General features: G+C 43.8%; 1 protein-coding gene across 6 annotated transcripts in view; it reads right to left on the reverse strand.

Annotated features, from left to right (window-relative positions):
- Window positions 1–17,637, reverse strand: part of LOC143218390 (neurotrimin) — a 378,119-nt gene that overhangs the window by 53,253 nt on the left and 307,229 nt on the right. For 5 of the 6 annotated variants that reach the window (XM_076443540.1, XM_076443536.1, XM_076443533.1 and 2 more), the window contains one exon: window positions 1–17,637. This exon is cut by the window's right edge and continues 32,476 nt beyond it. The exons of the other annotated variant lie outside the window; for it this stretch is intronic. The gene's annotated coding sequence lies outside the window, so the exon portion shown is untranslated. 6 annotated transcript variants of the gene reach the window in all.

The raw sequence follows: 17,637 nt of genomic DNA on the forward strand, positions 1-17,637 counted from the left end.
TCCTAAAAAAATTAAAGTCCTTTTGACCAATTTTGAAAAAGTTATGCGATTTTTAAGAGTGCCCACTTAATATTGCCGCAGACGTAAATAAGTGAACATTGATTTAATTATCTGGACATTTTTGTCTGCGCGTTAATTGGCTCGGATCGATGATTGAATTCGTCGCGAAACAGCAAGATCGACGCGCTCGTGTCGACACACTCGAACAATTCGAGCCGCACAAAGATCTATACGTTCACAGGATGCCTGGTGAAACTGCTAGCATGCTCGAAGAACTGCTGATGCATCGTATACCTGATCAGTAGCATCTCATTCTCATCATCCGTTGAATTAGGAGCGGTAAAGGACATTGATTACAGCATGTGCCCCGATGCACGCATGATTAGGACTGCATCGGTGTAATTGAGTGGGCGGATTTCCGATTTGCATTACCGTCGAAGATGTTACTGCGCCCTCCGTTACTAATGGCACGGACACACCACGCAAATGGTCCAGCCTGGTTGCCGATCTGGCCCAGAAACCCCGGCGCGATGTTCGCCCGGTATCAGCCGCTCGGTTGCAGGTGTTTACCTGGCTGGTATTTCTCAAGAGGAACCGGCGAAGGATTGCGAACCGGTGGAGGGTTACGGGGTAAGCGAGGGGTGGCCGGAGGGGGTGTCGTAACCGCAGCCCGTGAGTGATATACCCTCAATATCCACACTTTACCCTAAGATCTCACTAAATCTCTCGGTTGCTTGCCTAGCCGTCTCCCCAGCGCGCCCGTAAGCCTGCATACGCAGTGTTCTCAGTTTATGAGACGTAATACTTTCCGGCAGTGCAGTGGTGAGCATCGACGTAGTGCTCGGTCAATTCGCTTGATTCATGCTCGCGCCGTCCGTTATACTCCTCTACTTCGACGCCCGATCCGATGCTTAAGGGGAATGTCTCGTTTCCAGGATTGCGAATAATGCAAATATCGGGTTTTTCAGTAGTCGGAAGCGCTAGATAAAATATCGATCTATGCCGCAGTCGCCCTCAAAAGTCATAGTTTTACGTTTACGAGTCGCAGCTTGTATTATTCGGAAGCATAAAGCTGCGCATAAAGCTGCGACAGCTACATGCTGCCGAACAATGCAAATTACGCCTTGTGAACGTAAAAATAGCATTTTTATTATGTATTCGGTATGTAATCCAGTACATTTCTCCCCGGCGCGGATGCAGATCGAAGTTTCGAACACCTACGATCAATAGTTGGGGAGATATGGTCGCTTAAAGTTGAGCATGTTTACAGTTTGTAGTGGCGCCTTACCTGTCAAAAATGGTCAACTTTAAACGAGCATAACTCCTGAACCATTGATCCTACAGGATCGAAACTTCGATTTACAGCAGCCCCGGGTAGAGATCTACTGGATTACATACCAAATACATCATAATTTACAGGAGGAAGGCACAAATTTTTTAAGTCCGTTAAAGTAAAGAGCAGCCAGAAAAACTTTAACAGATTTAAACAATTCAAAGAATGTTGTAAAATCGCTTTTAACGTAACAAAGTCGTAGGATAAAATCAATTTTCAATAAATCAATGCAAAACATTTTTATTTAGCATAAAGATCCGCAGTCTACTCACAGGAAAAGAAGTTCAGCATGACCTTCAAGGAGAAAATCAAGGTTGGTGAAGTACCCTATACTGATGGTTTGTTATTATTTAACTATATAACCCAGTTATTTCTTGCAACTTTAGAACGAAATACGTAGACCAGATGTACATACGACGGCGCTCGTCCTCGACCAGCGAATACGCGGAAGAAATGACATTTTTAACTTTCTCAAGCAAACAAGGCGAAGAATTTGAGCTATGTATGCCGACGCGAATGAAATCAACATTTCCGCGGTCGCGCGAGTAATACCGTCGTCTAGGCTGCACAGCAGGTATACGTCATTCATTATCATATAATACGGGTGTACATGTACGCGGGCATTTCGTTGGAAATTGTATTCTCGCCGGTGAAAATCTGGCGAGCAGAAGTGTCCGGCGGAGTAGGAAAAATTTCAAAAGCGCGGCGCAATTTAAATGCATTCAGTCAGACCGCGTTTTATTTAAAGTGAGCCGCCGCCGACACGCGCGGCTTTTCTGTTCGGCATTCGGAACGCCTGTTGCGCGCCGACGAATATATATCCCGTGTAATTTTTTAACACCATAAACGACGTATCTTCCCGTCGGCCGAAGATTGTTCCGCTATGAAATTCCTTTCACGTTTACGCCGGCGTTTCCAGCAGATTTTTCTTCGCGATCGTTCGACAGCTGGCAACAGCTGTTACGAAAGACACCCCCCTGGAAAAGAAAAACGAAGTCACGACGGGGAGAAACACCAGAGACCGGCTCGGACTCTCCGTCTTCGTTTCTGCGGGTGTGTGCCTCTCGAGCTGTATTAATTCTATATTAATTTCTCGACTTTATTAAATCTCTATCCCCCACCTCCCCCTTTCTATCATTTTACAATGAGCGTTTCGTTTAAAATGTACTTTGAAAGAAAGAGCGGAACCTCTACGCAGAACCTCTCGATTAACAAATTCATAGGTCTCTTACATGCCATCCGTCGTGTAGAGCGGTTTACTGAATTTTCAACGTATCAGACGAAACCCTGATACACATAGTAAGCGGGGGTATACTGCGCAGGATCATTGTACATGCTCCCAACTGCAGAAATCCAGCAAATCCTCTAATCCATTACGAATTTGGCATTCCTGTAGGCTCAAGATACCTTAATCGTTATTGACAGTTGCAGAAGATTTGTAAGTGTGGGTGGATCAGCCAAAATTTCGATAATACCGAGAAACATTAATATCATGAATGATATTGTGCAACCAGACAAATAATTAGTACTCTGATCAAAACGTACACATTATTGTCCAATATTGTCAATATATACATTTAATCAAATTGTCTTAGAATCGGGAAAACCACTTCGAGCTTGCCATGCAATTATAATCTCCATCTCAATTTAACAAAGTATCATTAATTTATTTCTTTAAATCCATTGAGATCTGCCATTCTGTTATTCTGTGATTGGCTCGTTTTCAGGAAGAAAAATAATTTTTTTACTGAAATATTTAAATTCGGAGTAGGGGTTAGAAAATTCTCGAAGCTTTCTCTGGACCTGCTGTATCTGCTGTAGTCTAAAGCGATCGCAAGACTGCTGATCTTGATGCATTTATAGAAGAAGCCAATATATGATTTCTCTATTAAAATCACTAAGGGAAGAAATAACATCCAATTTGGTTTCTATCTCTTGCAATCGATGCTGGCAATTTTTATTTTGCATAAAGATCCGCAGTCTAGTGATCCCGTTCCGTAGATTGTCATTTACCTGGAATTCGAACGGTTTTTCTTCATCGAATGACTTTCCCGGATTTAGCTGGCCGACGGAGCACATGGGGAATCTGTGTGGACGGATCCTCGACAGATTAGTGGTGCGTGTTCATATGCGTTCCTTTAAGCAACAGGCGTTTTAACTGGCTGTGAAGTGGGGATCCATTCACGAGTCGACAGTGCTGAATCAAGTGTGCTCGAGCTGTGGCTGCAGGGCTAGCTTTTGGTACAGCGGCGACGTAAATGGCCGTGCTAGCTCAACACGTTCAAACGTTCAAACCGGCACGCTCGCATCTACCAGCCTCTCGTGATTTCGTTTCGAGGCTTTCCGGCCGTGCCTACGTTCCGATCCGACCGCTGACTTTACGCCATTCACCGTCGAGCTCTCTGTATCCATATGCCCGGCACGTTAATGGATGTACATTTCGCACGTCCGCTACCATCAATTATCGACCTACCGATTATTTCACTGGGGAAACGCGCCATTTACCTGCGACGCTGCGGTCTTTTAAGTTTTCGGGTCACCTACATGCTCGGCGATTTTCCGGCGTGAGCGTCCGGCGACGTCGATCAATCGTCGCGCACAGAATCACCCGGTAATGCCAGTTAGTCCAGTCAATGAATGCTCATAAGGGTAGTGTAGAGGGAAATGGAAGGAACACAATTTTTAATTTTGGGACTTTGTTTGGACTAGTTAGGAGGGAAACATACTAAAAGTCCCTACTCCTAGGAGGTGAGCGAGGTGACGGGGGGCACGTAGAAGGGCAGTTTTACGGTTTTCGGCGCCGGCGCCGCACCGCTTCGGCCTGCAATTATCCCGTCGACGAAAAATGTTATCCGCCCGAATATCGTTATGGCTTTTCGATATTTCCGCACGCTCTTCGTTTCCCGCTTCGCGACCGGTCTACAGCGCAATTGTCACCGTGATTGTTTCGGGCCGCGCGGATCGGAAGCACCGGAGAATTTTTGGTCGAACGCGCGAATGCGTTCTTCCGCTCAGCCAGGAAACGTTTAAGGGGCTACATACCTTCGGTCAAACAAAAACAATTGGGCTTTCGAAAATGGTCTACTCTGGTAGTGCGATCCCTCGGGAATACTCACGGCAAAGTTCTGTCGAAAAATCCGCGACGCTGCCGGATCTAATAAAATTGCGTTCGGATTATGTTTTCTTTTTTACGAGCTACGAGACTGTTGTAATGGAAATATATGTATTCCCATTTTTTTTTTTTAAATTGCTACGACGTTGAAATATCGAAAGAAGTGACCTTGAAAAACTGTTCCGCCTGTCATAAAAAAATAAGCGAGATGTTTAAAGTCAAGGTTTGGTGAAACACTCCGTATAATGGAAATTTTTAATAATAATTTAATAAATACACGTATACTAATGTATGGTCGCTTAAGAGAATCTGTGCCTCGGAAATAATGTTTCCATATAAGCACCTATTAAAAAATTCGTTGAATTAATAATTTCGTCTAGAATTTTAAACACGTTCCTAAAATCGCACTCTTCAGGTCGACGACTACCATTCCCGGAAAGTTTCTAGGAAATCTAATCAACTACATTTACGGCTTCGAATATGCTGCACTTAAATTTTTGATGAAAGAAAGCTATTTCATGCCGAGAGTAAATGGCGATATCGCCTTAATTTAGGATACATCAAAACGAATTCAAATAGGGTGTTTAAACCTTTGTTTGCCTATGGAAGAACCGAGATGAGAAATAAAAACCGATACTGTCAGAATGTACAGAATTTTTTTTTATCGAGAACATCAGAATAAACGAGAATTATAATACCGCGCGCGGTGGTGTGAACAAAACAATGAAGTAGCATCTGGCGAGTCTGACGCGATGCGGAATTACGTACTGATTCTTCTTGCTGTAGAACGTAGAACGAACACAGCGGTAGAATTATTATGACACGTTAGGCGTGAGAAGAGTATTTTGTGTACATAACATCAATTTGTACAAATCCTCATATGGAGTAATCCATTAAATCGCATTATTGCTAGCTCTAACATATTTTATAACAATATTGATTTTTTTAATGGCACGTTACAGGCATTCAAAACAAAATTGCGCAATACTATTTGTTAATCGTACCTGTATTTGTTTAGTTTCACACGCGGTCCATTCTTATATAAATTTTAGGTTAATCCTTTTTTTTTTGTTATGTCTTCTGTTTGTTTTTATCAGTTATACTGTAAAAACTGTATACATTTGTATATATAGAAGGACCTCGGACCGTATATAATAATAATAATTTGGGATATTTTAATCGACAGAATTGAATACACATAGAGGATATAAATCAAACAATCAAGCATTTTTCCTAAATCGCTGGGAACCGACAACGGATTATCTGATCATAAAACATTTACCAGCACGCAAAACACACTAAACCGGGCGCCAACAAATTTTCCGCTCCAATTCGACAGGAACAAAGCCGGTAATTAAAAATCAATAAGAGCAGGTTCGATATACGAGTCGGGACGATCGCTCTCCGATAAATAATTTTACCAGAAAAACGCCGAGTCTCCGTTAAGCCGCGAATCCGGACAAGAAAAATATGTAATCCGCAAAACACAACTTGCCCGAGAAGACTTGCTCGGTCCCAACACGTTCTCACGTCCCGATTGTGTATTTAAGCGGCGATAGAAAATCGTTTCCCTCCCCCGTAGGAAGAAGGTCCCCGAGAAAAACATCCCGAAAAGAAGGGAAAAGCGGAAACTTTATTTGGGTCAGCGAATAAATTCGAGGCGAGCCGCCGTTATGCAAGAACAACTCCCGAAGAGAAAACGTGTAGCGCGTTGACGGCGGCGTGGGGGGTCGTCGCTTTATGTCCCATTGTTACGTTCCGAACAAAAAACTCTTTTATTTTATATTCTTTCCGTCGGCTGTGCCGCGGCTCGATAATGCACAAGCATTCTGGGAACTTCCTAATCGAACGTAGCAACGGTCTTTCATAAGCATCAAATCATTTTGGCAGCACAGCAGTGGCGGCTCAAGTCAAGTGGAGGCCCCAAGCGGTAAACATTTTGGGGCCCTCTCAAACTCAAATTAGAAATTATTAACAAAACAGAAAAGTAATGAAAAATTTCACGCCGTTACACATTAAATAAATTTATTTAAAATTCGGGACCCTATAATATCCCCGGTGTAGCGCATGGGTTGGTTTAACGCAAACTAATTCTTCGTGGAAAGGTATTCAGACGATAAAGAATTCAAACATCAGAGGACCGGATAATCGAGGTTCTACCGTATCGCGAATCGATAAAGTACCAAATCCTGCGTGAAAATGTATTGACCTTCATATGTCCCGAACCTGGTCTAGACTGATGAAACTCGCCTCGACTCGGAATATTCATCGGAATATTTAATAACGCGCATGAAGAGCGACGAAGAGGAGTTCGCTCTGAAATGTCGGAAAGCATGATCACGAATTCATCATGCCGGCAGCCAATAAAAACACAGGACTCGCAGAGCGATCCTAGACCGACGGAAGTAAAACTCTCCGATTCGACCGGCCAACACTGGGGAAACTTCCGGGGACAAAAGATCGTTGTATTTACGAGGAGTTCTAGGTGGCCGGATATATCTGGATGAAAGACGCGGTGCCTCTATCCGTCGGCAAAGCGTTAATTGCCGTTCGGTCTCTCTCTCTCTCGGTGGTCGATGCGATCGATCCGCGTGCGATGACGCGATTACGATTCAGCCGCGTCCTCGTCTCAATCTTCGGCGTCAGCAGGGGTCGATAAACCACCCCTCCCCCCCTCCGCCGTGACAAATGAAACGCGAGCGCATTACTTTCATCGGGGAATCACCGAAAAAACAGACACGACGACCACGACGACGTCTATATCCACGGAGGACGTTGTCGGCGGCCGGCGCGGCGTGCGAGTCGACGAGAATTAAAAAAGGCGCGCGGAACGTGACTGCTCCCCGATGGAGCAAGTAACGGGGTAATCGATCTTCGATTCAAAATCTTTCCCCGTGGCCGGAACGTGCACCGTCACACGGACAAATTCTTTCCTGCCTTCTGTCGTGTTGTCTCTGTCGCTCCGTTGGCCCATCGGCGCCCGGGCCCACCCCCGGCCCGCCAGATAAAACTTCATCCATCGAGCGAGCGGCGGCGGCGGCAACGGCGGCTCGTTTCTCACACCACCATTTATATACGATTTTTCCCGTAATCGCGAACATCCATTTACGACGGGGCTCCTTCAATTTCTCGTTACCCATCCCCCTCCAGCAACGGACTGACGCCCACCCAACGCCGACGCTCGACATACCGCCGCCTTCTGCCCAACCGACGCCCTTTTGCTATTGATTTACGACGGCTATTTGCAAGATCACGCCGGCCGCGTTGAAACTTTCTACAACTGCACCACGCCGAGCCGCGCCGAGCCACGCCGAGAGCCGAGCCCTGTGTCGTATCGCCAGCCACCCCGGAGAAGGTGATTACGCCGAGTCATCCTGAAGTTACCCCAGCCGAGAATTGGACCCTGCCCAGAACCGTGGCGAGCAGAACCGCCGCCCGCGAATACTAGTTATTGCCGCGGAAAATTTTCTCTTTTTCTCTCGTTCGCACACGAGCCCGTCTCACTTCCCTCACTTCTGCTAACGGGGGAACCGTATTCTTTCGTAGGTCACTTTCCCTTCTTAGCGAAGCACATCATCTGCGACAGCACGCGCTGTAAAATCGACGATTGCCACCTCGAACCTCGCGGAACAGCTTATTTTTATTAGCCCAGTCAACGAAAAGTTGTAGAGGGAAATCGAAGAACGCAATTTTTTAATTTGGGTTTTTGTTTGGGCTAGTTAGGAGGTAAACATACTAAAAGTCCCCACTCCTAGGAGTAGAAGGTCCCCTTTTTCGGTTTTACGCTTATATATCTCGGAAACTAAGCGACATAGCGAAAAGTTGAAATTCGATTACAAGATTTGACGGATATAACAACAACGACAACGACAACTCGGCAAGCTAATATAAGCGTGGTAAAATAGAATTGTAACCTTGAGAAACACGGTATAATGGTTGCGACATGTTTTGAAACTCTCTGTACGGCGGGCTTCGCGAATCGACACCCTCCTCCCGGTACGCGGCGCTATTATTTTCGAATAAAAAAAGAAACTATGGCATTGTTGGATGGATATTTGTTTTTCATGCGTGCAATAAATCACACGTGCCAGCCAATCGCAGACAGAAGGCTTGCAAATGTACTGGGACGCGCGAACGAACGGACGCAGAACGAATTGCATGCTGGTAGTATGGCTGCACACTCAGAAACAAAACCCTCGACGAGAAAATGCACCGGGGTTCGAAAAGAAACTGAAATCGATGCGTTCTTGCGATTCATTCTGGCTAATTGTATTAATCGGTGTCCATTGCCGAGTGCTGTAACGCAGCGAGACTTTTTCCCATTCAGGATGCAATTTTTTTCGGTCGCGTGAACCATTGCAAAAGCCTGTTCATTTCATTATGCGAATTAACCGCGTTTATCGGACTGTGAATTCCGCCAGTTCGCGATACGAGCGGATTTACCCGCGAATGATATGAAATAAAAATTTATTCGATTGTGTGAGAGTTCGAAGATTAAAAATCATTTTCGTGACACGTGTACGCGAGGAACGTTCAAATGAATCGAGATGAATAACGGCTTGAGGATTATTAGAACGAAATATTCGTCGCGAGAGTATAAAGTATTTAAATTAATTTTGCTACTGTATCTCTGTCACGCACAGTGCCTCCTTTTTTATTGCAAAATGTACGTTAACGAGGAAGTGTAGTAGTTGTATTTAATTTATTTATCAGTGGAATAGCATGCACTGACTGAACAGCAGATGCTCCGTCACTGACACATCACGAATGATGGATAGAAAAGAAATGAACAATTTAATAGTATACAGGGTGAGTCAGCTAACGTTGCCACCTCAAATATCTTTGTTGTTTTTAAAATGGAGCTAAAAGAATAGCAAAACAATTTTTGTTTTTTTTTTGTAATTCTTTTTAGAGATATGAAGATATTTTTTAAATGGAAACAGGCATTTTTTAATACGTCGGCAACGCTAGGTGACTCGGTGAAGGATATAAATATCGTTATAATAATAATATATACGTGAATTTTGTACTTCTATATCACAGAAGAAATCCTAGAGAAACTTGTGTCACATTTTATTTTCGCGACTCGCGGAAATCAATAACGAAGAAAATGAAATTTTAATTGCTGCCTGTTCCTCTCAGTTTTTTTTCTATAAAAATGTAAATGGGCGAAATATCACGGTCCAAGTGCAGTATAAAATTCATACATGATATCAATTCAAATGGCCTTCTCTGATAAAGTTCCTACGTAAATCGTCTCTTTTACATGATTTCTTAATAATGAAGGATTGAAAGTGATCCTTCCCTAATAATTCATTAGCTTTCATTTACAATAATTAATGTATAAAAAAATTATTTTGTCCTTTTCAGTGCATTTCGATATAAGCGTGGTTGTTAAAAAGTTTTTTTTTTTAATGTTGCTGCAACATCAAGAGCTTTTCTATTTTGCAGAAAAATCCGGAATCCGTTGGTAAGTTGGACGCGAATTCGGTACGTGTTATCTGTAGCGCGGATCGCGGCTGTTAGGTTCGATAGAGCGGGTATCTTCCGGTCAGGCCGTCTTTTTTACAGCCTCGGGAGGACTTAGTATGAATCCTTACGGCGCGTTGCCAGTGCTGGTACATCGGTTTTTATCGGGAACGCCATATGGTTACCTCGAAACCCTGTCTTGCTCTTTGCGGAGGAAAGCACGATCGGGGAGCCAAGACAGTAGGGGATCGCAAAAAGGTTATTTGCCGCCCTGATCCGTCATAGGGCCGGACGGGTGACGGAGGTTTTCACGTTTCCGCGTTTCAAGGGAATGGGTATAAGCTCGACCCCTGCCCTCCTGTCTCTCAGGTTGCTGGGTAATCCCTGATTATCGTGATCGAATTGCGACCGCTCTTCGTAAAGGATGCCATTGCCGGTACATGTACAACATATATACAGGGTGCTCTGCAATTTACTCCCCACCATTTTTCGGGCGCCTCGAAAAAATATTTCTAATCAAAATTAACTAGTTTTCAATTGTCTACAAATGACATAATTCGAAATTGGGAAAACAGTACCATTTCATCGAGAACCCAGAGACTCCTTGAGCTTAACTTTGAATGGCATTATGCACACTTTTGTGCGTAGGCGACATCAAAACGAATTCAACGACTATACTATGATCTTGAGTTGACCTTGAAGAAAGAAATAGTTAAATATCGATTGTTTTCGATCTGATTTTCTTCAAAGAAATATGAATCTTCCCTTTGAAAATTGGTACTAAATTCTAGACCACCCTGTGCATGTATACGCTCTCGGTATCCATCAACTCTTTTCCCTAGTGACAAACGGCGATGCCTTTAAATAGCGACCATGTTCCGGTCGCTCTTCTCCGACTCGATACGAATGAAAAAGTGTACAACGTTATCCCGGGAAGTTAGTTCGGTTATAAACGGCGCGCTCTCATAACGGAACTCGAACGAAATTGCTCAGGTTCATTTTCGTTCACTGGGAAACCGATACATGGAAATGATTATATTTGATCCGCATATGTTCCTCGAAAACAGTTGCAGAAATACTGCGATCGTCCATTTTTGCTGGACACTTGATTCGTTTCACCCATAAAATGCAGACTTAATTTACATAAACATTTCCGACCTCCTTTTTCACTACCTCTCCTTAAAAATATCAGCCAACAATCGCGTGTCGGTTGAACAGTATCAAAAACGTTGAAAATCATAATGACAGAGAATACATCACCGAAGATAACGAATCCGACCGTTTGCAGCGATAAATCGGAAAGATGTACCATATGGTGACGCGCATAAAAACCGGCATACTTACGATCCGAAGCTGACAGTATCCAAAGTAAGCCCGTCCTCGAGGAAAAAGCTATTTCCTCGACCGTACGTGGAAAAAAGTCAATCCCGTCGTTCGGACATCCGAGGTCTGGATAATAAAATCAATCGGCAGTGAAAAAAATTGTCCGACATATGGGGAAGACGTTCCCTGAATCATTTATATGAAATGTCTGGCGATGTACTCCGGATCGTTTACAATACTCGACGTGTCTGTCGCTGAACCCTGTCCCTCCATTTCTTTTTTGTTTTCACACACGTTTTGATCCCCCTGTCGTTCGAATCGTGTCCCACTGATATCTCGTCGACACTGTTTTCACCAACTCTAGAACCGCCGATCGAATCTAGAGCCGGTGAAATGTTGACGACGTTGTCCATCAAATTTAGAATCTGTAAAATGTTGAAGACGTCGTCGATCAAATCCAGAGTCCGTGAAATGTTGAAAACTTTGTCCATCAACTGTAGAGTCGGTAAAATGTTGAAGACGTCGTCGATCAAATCTAGAGTCGGTAAAATGTTGAAGACATTGTCCACCAAATCTAGAGTCAGTGAAATATTGAAGACGTCGTCGATCAAATCTAGAGTCAGTAAGAACAGCGTCGATGATTTCAATGGTTCCCATTCCAATCTCGTCTATAGAAGTTCTAGTCGGAATCACTTTGATTCACAGGTTTAATCCGCGGTTTATTCTGCAGCCACGGGGGCTGTGGCGCTAAGATGCGAGCACTGATTGCGCTTCTTACGCGCTCGAAACCGTCCGCGCGCGGAGATTAACATCGAATAATTCCTCCCGCAAATGAGAATTTGCTTAACTGAAAATCTTCGGGGAGAGTGATGAGCGCGGAGCCAAGTTTTCCGGAAGCCAATGAAATTATTATTACTAGTGACAACGTCGGTAAAATAATAGTCGATAATCAAAAATAAAATAATAGTTAATAAGCCTAATCGCGAGAACGTCGAAAGCTATATAGCAGAATAATCGAGAAAGGCTTCCGTCACTCGTGATAATTCGCGGCGCGGGGCGCTTTAATTAATTTCATTAGTCTGTTTATGAGTGCCGGCGAAAAGTCGATATCTTTTATTGAAAAGAAGAGAAATCGCCGGAGCTCGGCTAACCGCTAATGGAATAAAAAGCCAATACAAGTGCGACGAGTGGAAATCGTTGGTGGGTACCGAATTACAAATATCCAGTGATATCGCGGATGGTCGTCTCCGATTATCCGGCTCGTTGTTCCCCCGGATTTCCACTTACGGTCGAAAACAATCTCGGCGATTCACACTTTGCGCTCGGGAAATAAATAATTCCCGGGCACGGTGCTCTCGAGACAAAGCAAATAATTCATTCGATAAATGGCGCGTGCGTTGGGTGCCGTGGCGCAGAGAGCGGCGCGGCGCGGCGCGGCGAGTACCCGGCGGGCTCGGAAAAGGCTGCTCGGCTTAATAGAAATTTAATTGATCCTTCGACTATGCGCGGTCGGACGTAATGCAAATTGAAGTGCTCCGGTGAATGAGCCTGTACGAGAGGGCTGTGGCGGAGGATGAGAACCGTAGAGAAGCCGAGGCGAGGGTAGGCGCCGCAGGCAACCAAGGTGTGAGACGCTTTCCGAACGGGTGAGAACGGGAGGACGACGCAGGTGAGAGTCTGATGCATCAGTGATAGTCTGCGATGGACAGAGTTTCTGTGTACGCGCGTGGACACGGGGACAAGAGTGAACAGCACTCTTGTCCCACGCGGCTCAGTTCTCTGCTACAACCAGACATCCATCTCCTTCTCACCCTCTTTATATTCAGCCTTGCTCTCCTCCTCCTTCTCCACCTCTCTCTCGTTCTCTCTTTTCCACATTCACGTTGCGCTGTACCATTCTCGCAAGCTTCTCCAATCGTGTTTGTTCATTGTACTTCGATCTCTTCGTCACACAATTCGCCTCTCGCCTCTACTTCCCTCTACCTCTCCCGTCACCCGTTCTTCGGCCGCTGTCGTCAACTGGTGATGAGAGCAATTCTATCATAGTTAGCCGAGCTGCTGAGCTGCGAGTTCGTTTGTGGCGAGACTCTACATTAGTGGTGATCAAAAATCTTGTCGCCACGCTTCCAGTGGCGCGTTACCCTATGGGCAACTTGGACCCCAAGCAAAAGGAGGCCCCGAACACAAACCAAGATCCGAATTCTCCGTTTTTCTCGTAAAGTTATTTAGTTGGGGTTGGGGGCCCCGCAATTCTACTTTGCCCAAGGCCCCAACTAGTTATAACGCGCTACTGGTGTGCTGTTCGTGGAACATTTGATAGTGATGTTATGAAATTCGATATGTCTGAATGTTCGGGATCTAGAACCTAGGATCCGGGACCTGATGGCCCAAGGGGGTGTGAATACGTGCCTCGGACCCTCACGGGCCTTGAGGATGACAATGGCGTGAGGGTCAGCCGTTCCGATGCCCGTAAAGTAACTAAACGTTGATAAATATATAAAAATATTTAAAAAGATAAATGTATAAAAAGATTACCGCGCGGAGTGGCAGATTGTGTTTAACGTTCGGTTTCGCAAATATGAAGACGCGATGAACAATGCCCGAGTCAACACGGAAATGTCTTCAGAGGAGAGACAGAATGGCCGTCGAAACGTCCACGCATCGGCTCGCAACCGGATTACGGAAGGCATCGAACCGGGCTGCCGCCGGGAAAGTCTGCGGAGTAGCATTTCCCGCAAAGCTGGCGGCATCGTTCGCGGAATCGCCGTTTCTCTCGGCTCCGGGGGAACCGCCGCAGCAATTTCATCATGAACTAGCATGACCTATGCACCGCGTCGGGCCGCCGTGTGTCCTTGTTCTCACACGTTCGAGTAAAATCCGTTCCCGGATAGGCCGGGTAGCATCGTTAATCCTCTCCGCGCCGACAGGATCACATAACAGCGACCTCAGGACGCAGGGCACGTCATTGCCCCTCAGGATACATTGTCCCATGGTATCGCCATCAGCCTCCGTGACCGTCGGCAGTTCTCGACGGGGATGGGAGGGACCGGAGGGCTGGTTTATGGGTGCACAAACCAACAAGTTCGGCGCCGAACCGAAATTACCGTGCGGACTAAACCCCCGCCATTCAACGATTTGATGCTTTCTAGCTCCCGGAGCCGGTGTCTATTGATGTATTGTCCGCCGTCTGTCCCCTGTTCGATCTCGCGAGCCTCTGCCCGCAGCCGGGTCTGTCAACCAATGCTCCAGACCCGACTCAACTAATGAACAAGTCAATTTACACGCGGAGACTTTCTAATAAACGCCCCCCGTCGAATAAAGTCCCGGGCAATAAATATTTTAATAAGTTAGACTGAGAAGATTTAATACTCCACCCGGCGATGTTTATCGAGGCGCCAGCCCCGCGCCGTAAACTGCCGGGACATTGGCATGCGCCGCGGCTATGAGCTTCGCGCACTTTTAACGAGCCGAAGGATAATCATCACATCCCGAGAAAGAGGCGCACGAAGATGCTCTCGGAAAAATCGCTCCATGGGTTACTAGCCATGTCGGAGGAGGTCGTCATTCCTAGACAGCATGTACACTCATCAGCATGATAATGTATTAGGTCAGTGGTTCTCAAACTATGTAGCCCGAGGCACTCGCTATTGAGCAACATCTTTTTTTACGGACCCCATCCCAACCCTAGGCATTTTACGTAGTTCTTGAGACTTAATTTGAAACGTGAAACATGTGACAACATGAAATATTTTCAACATGAACATGATTTGAATGATCTCTTTTTTTAGCAAAAATATCTGTTAATCTGTTAGTGTTAAAATTGTTTCGCGGACCACAGTTTAGGGACCACTGTATTAGGCTGTCCCTACTGTAGAAAGAAGAAGTTAGAAGAATTTGAAACTACTGTTATATTGTTTTTCCAACCTATATACAATATTAAACATATTTTCAGAGAAAATCAATTTCTATTTCACTCGACTTCGTTACAAGTTATTTCTAGTTATTCCTAGTTATATTTAATTATTTCTGTCAGCAACGAAACCCCTCGATGGCATTATAATAACAGTTCGACAATATCGTCCACGTTCAAACAACATTTCCTTTAATTAGAACTACCACGATTGATTTACATTTTCTTCGACCTAAAATCTGAACAAAACATATCTCGAGAGAAAATCAATTTCCATTTCACTCGACTTTATTACAACGCAGGGTAGAACATTTTTATTTTGCATAAATATCCATTGATGGCATTGCAATATCTGTTTGACAGTGTATCGAGATCTCGTCCAAACAACATTTCCATTACTTTTAACTACCACGATTGATTTACATTTTCTGTAACCTGAAATCTGAACAAATCGAGGGCTCGTTCTATAATGTCATTCATGTATGTATATGAAAAAGTATTCATTCGCGAATTTTATTTTCGTGGCTCATGAAACAATAGATCCCATTCGGTAGATTGAATTTGGAGTCATTGTGCGCGCGTTTTCATGTACAACCTATTCTTCTCGCAGCTTATATCACATGAAAAGCGGTTTAATGTCCAAAATGTGCGCAGTCCACCCCCCCCCATTGTACAATGGACCAAAGGAAAAAAGTTGATACGTTTTATATCGCAAATACTGATTCGGTGTATGAACATTAATATTCGATTAATATCACGCAACCGTGAATTAAAATGATCGTCAATCAATAATGTATGTATTGAATTATGTACATTTTGAAAGTTTCTCCATGTTTAAAATGAGAAATTACAATTTTTTTTAATGTTTCCATGTGTAATTTAATTATTTATTTTGTTTGGAAAGCACTTTCTCGCTATTTCGTAAAGCTCTGACATATTTTCTAAGTGAGACAATTTTCTTTGATATGTTGTGAAAAATTATTTTTGTTATAGCTATTTATGAAGTTTATATTTGACTCTATGTATAATGTATAACCTGCAAAACATAATGTTTGGAAAGTCTTTTAACACTAGAACCAGTGATCCAGTCAAAAGTTTCTAATTTTCTCTTACAATAATATTGTCATCAGACATTTTCGAAAGGACTATTATATTAAAATAAATATTACAGTAACAATTATAAAACGTCGGAATAGAACTTCGAGGTTTTGAACAGGTGAAAAGTTGCGATGGATCAATTTTGACTGGAAAGATAAAAAAGAATCATGGATCAAGCACGTTGGAAGTTGAGAAAGAGCTGGGAAGGTTAACGGGGGATGTCCGAAGGCGTTCAGGGGAAATAGGCAACTTTAGGGGATGATGTATTAAGATAAACACTTTCCCAGATTCATCATGCTTTCACGAAACATATTTTATTTTCGAGCCGCCGACCGATGGATTAGCTGCATTTCTAGATAAACGATCCTCGCCCACGCTACTTCACGTGAAGTATTAGCGAGCGGTAGGTCATATATTTCTCACGGGTACCGCCCTCAAAGGTAATGAAAATCGAAATAAGACTCGAGAACTCGAAAAGGCACGAAAAGAATCGACGAGAGCTCAACAAAGCGGTCTCGTGCCCGAAGGGTGCGCAATATTCCACCGGGATCGCGTATTACTTTGTACATTCGATGATTTGATTCCAGGGGAAGGCACGCGATTGTCCAGAACGCAGCCAAAGGGGAGCGGAACGCTCTAGAAAAAATCAATTTTGTTAACATCTTCCACTTGTTTGACCTTTAAAGAATGCTCTCGAAACCAGGCACCCTAACTGTTATAACCAGAAAGAAAAAAAAGTCATGGAATAACAAGTCTTTCATCGACTAAAATCGTATTGGTTACAAATACGGATTATACGCTAACGAGCATAACAGAATAACTTTTTTATGAATGGACCAAACGACTTCAATTTCTCTGTGAGGCTAGAAGAATTAGTTTAGTAAATGACGTCTAAAAAATATTTTTTGAAAAAAATGCATTTGTCGGAATTGCGAAAAAAAAACAGTAAAAATTGATTTTTAGGTAATTCTTATTATACTATTATCATTCTTGCGATAATCGCGATTATAGATCATTCTTATCATACTATGATTATTAAAAAGTATAACAGTTATTTATGAAAATGTATTGCTGCTTCGAGATGAAACTTCAGTCAGCGCAAACAGTGATAGTTATCGAACAAATTATTATTTAAAGTTTCTTTCGTCCGCCATTGCGTGCACCTTGGGCATATTCCGGGACGGTCTCGCGCGAAACGAGAGTCTATCCGTGGAATAAATTTATTAACGGAATATATCGCGTTCGCCAATAGTTGGTAACACGTGTGCAACAAATTTTGACGTCTGATAGCAGCAAGAGCATGTGTTTCACAGGAAAAGACAGGCGCACATTCTGGCGGGAAACGTTGTAACTAATGGAGAACGCTTCGCACGTGCTGTGACGGCTACAATT

Source organism: Lasioglossum baleicum, chromosome 19, assembly GCF_051020765.1.
Source record: "Lasioglossum baleicum chromosome 19, iyLasBale1, whole genome shotgun sequence".
Taxonomy (NCBI): domain Eukaryota; kingdom Metazoa; phylum Arthropoda; class Insecta; order Hymenoptera; family Halictidae; genus Lasioglossum; species Lasioglossum baleicum.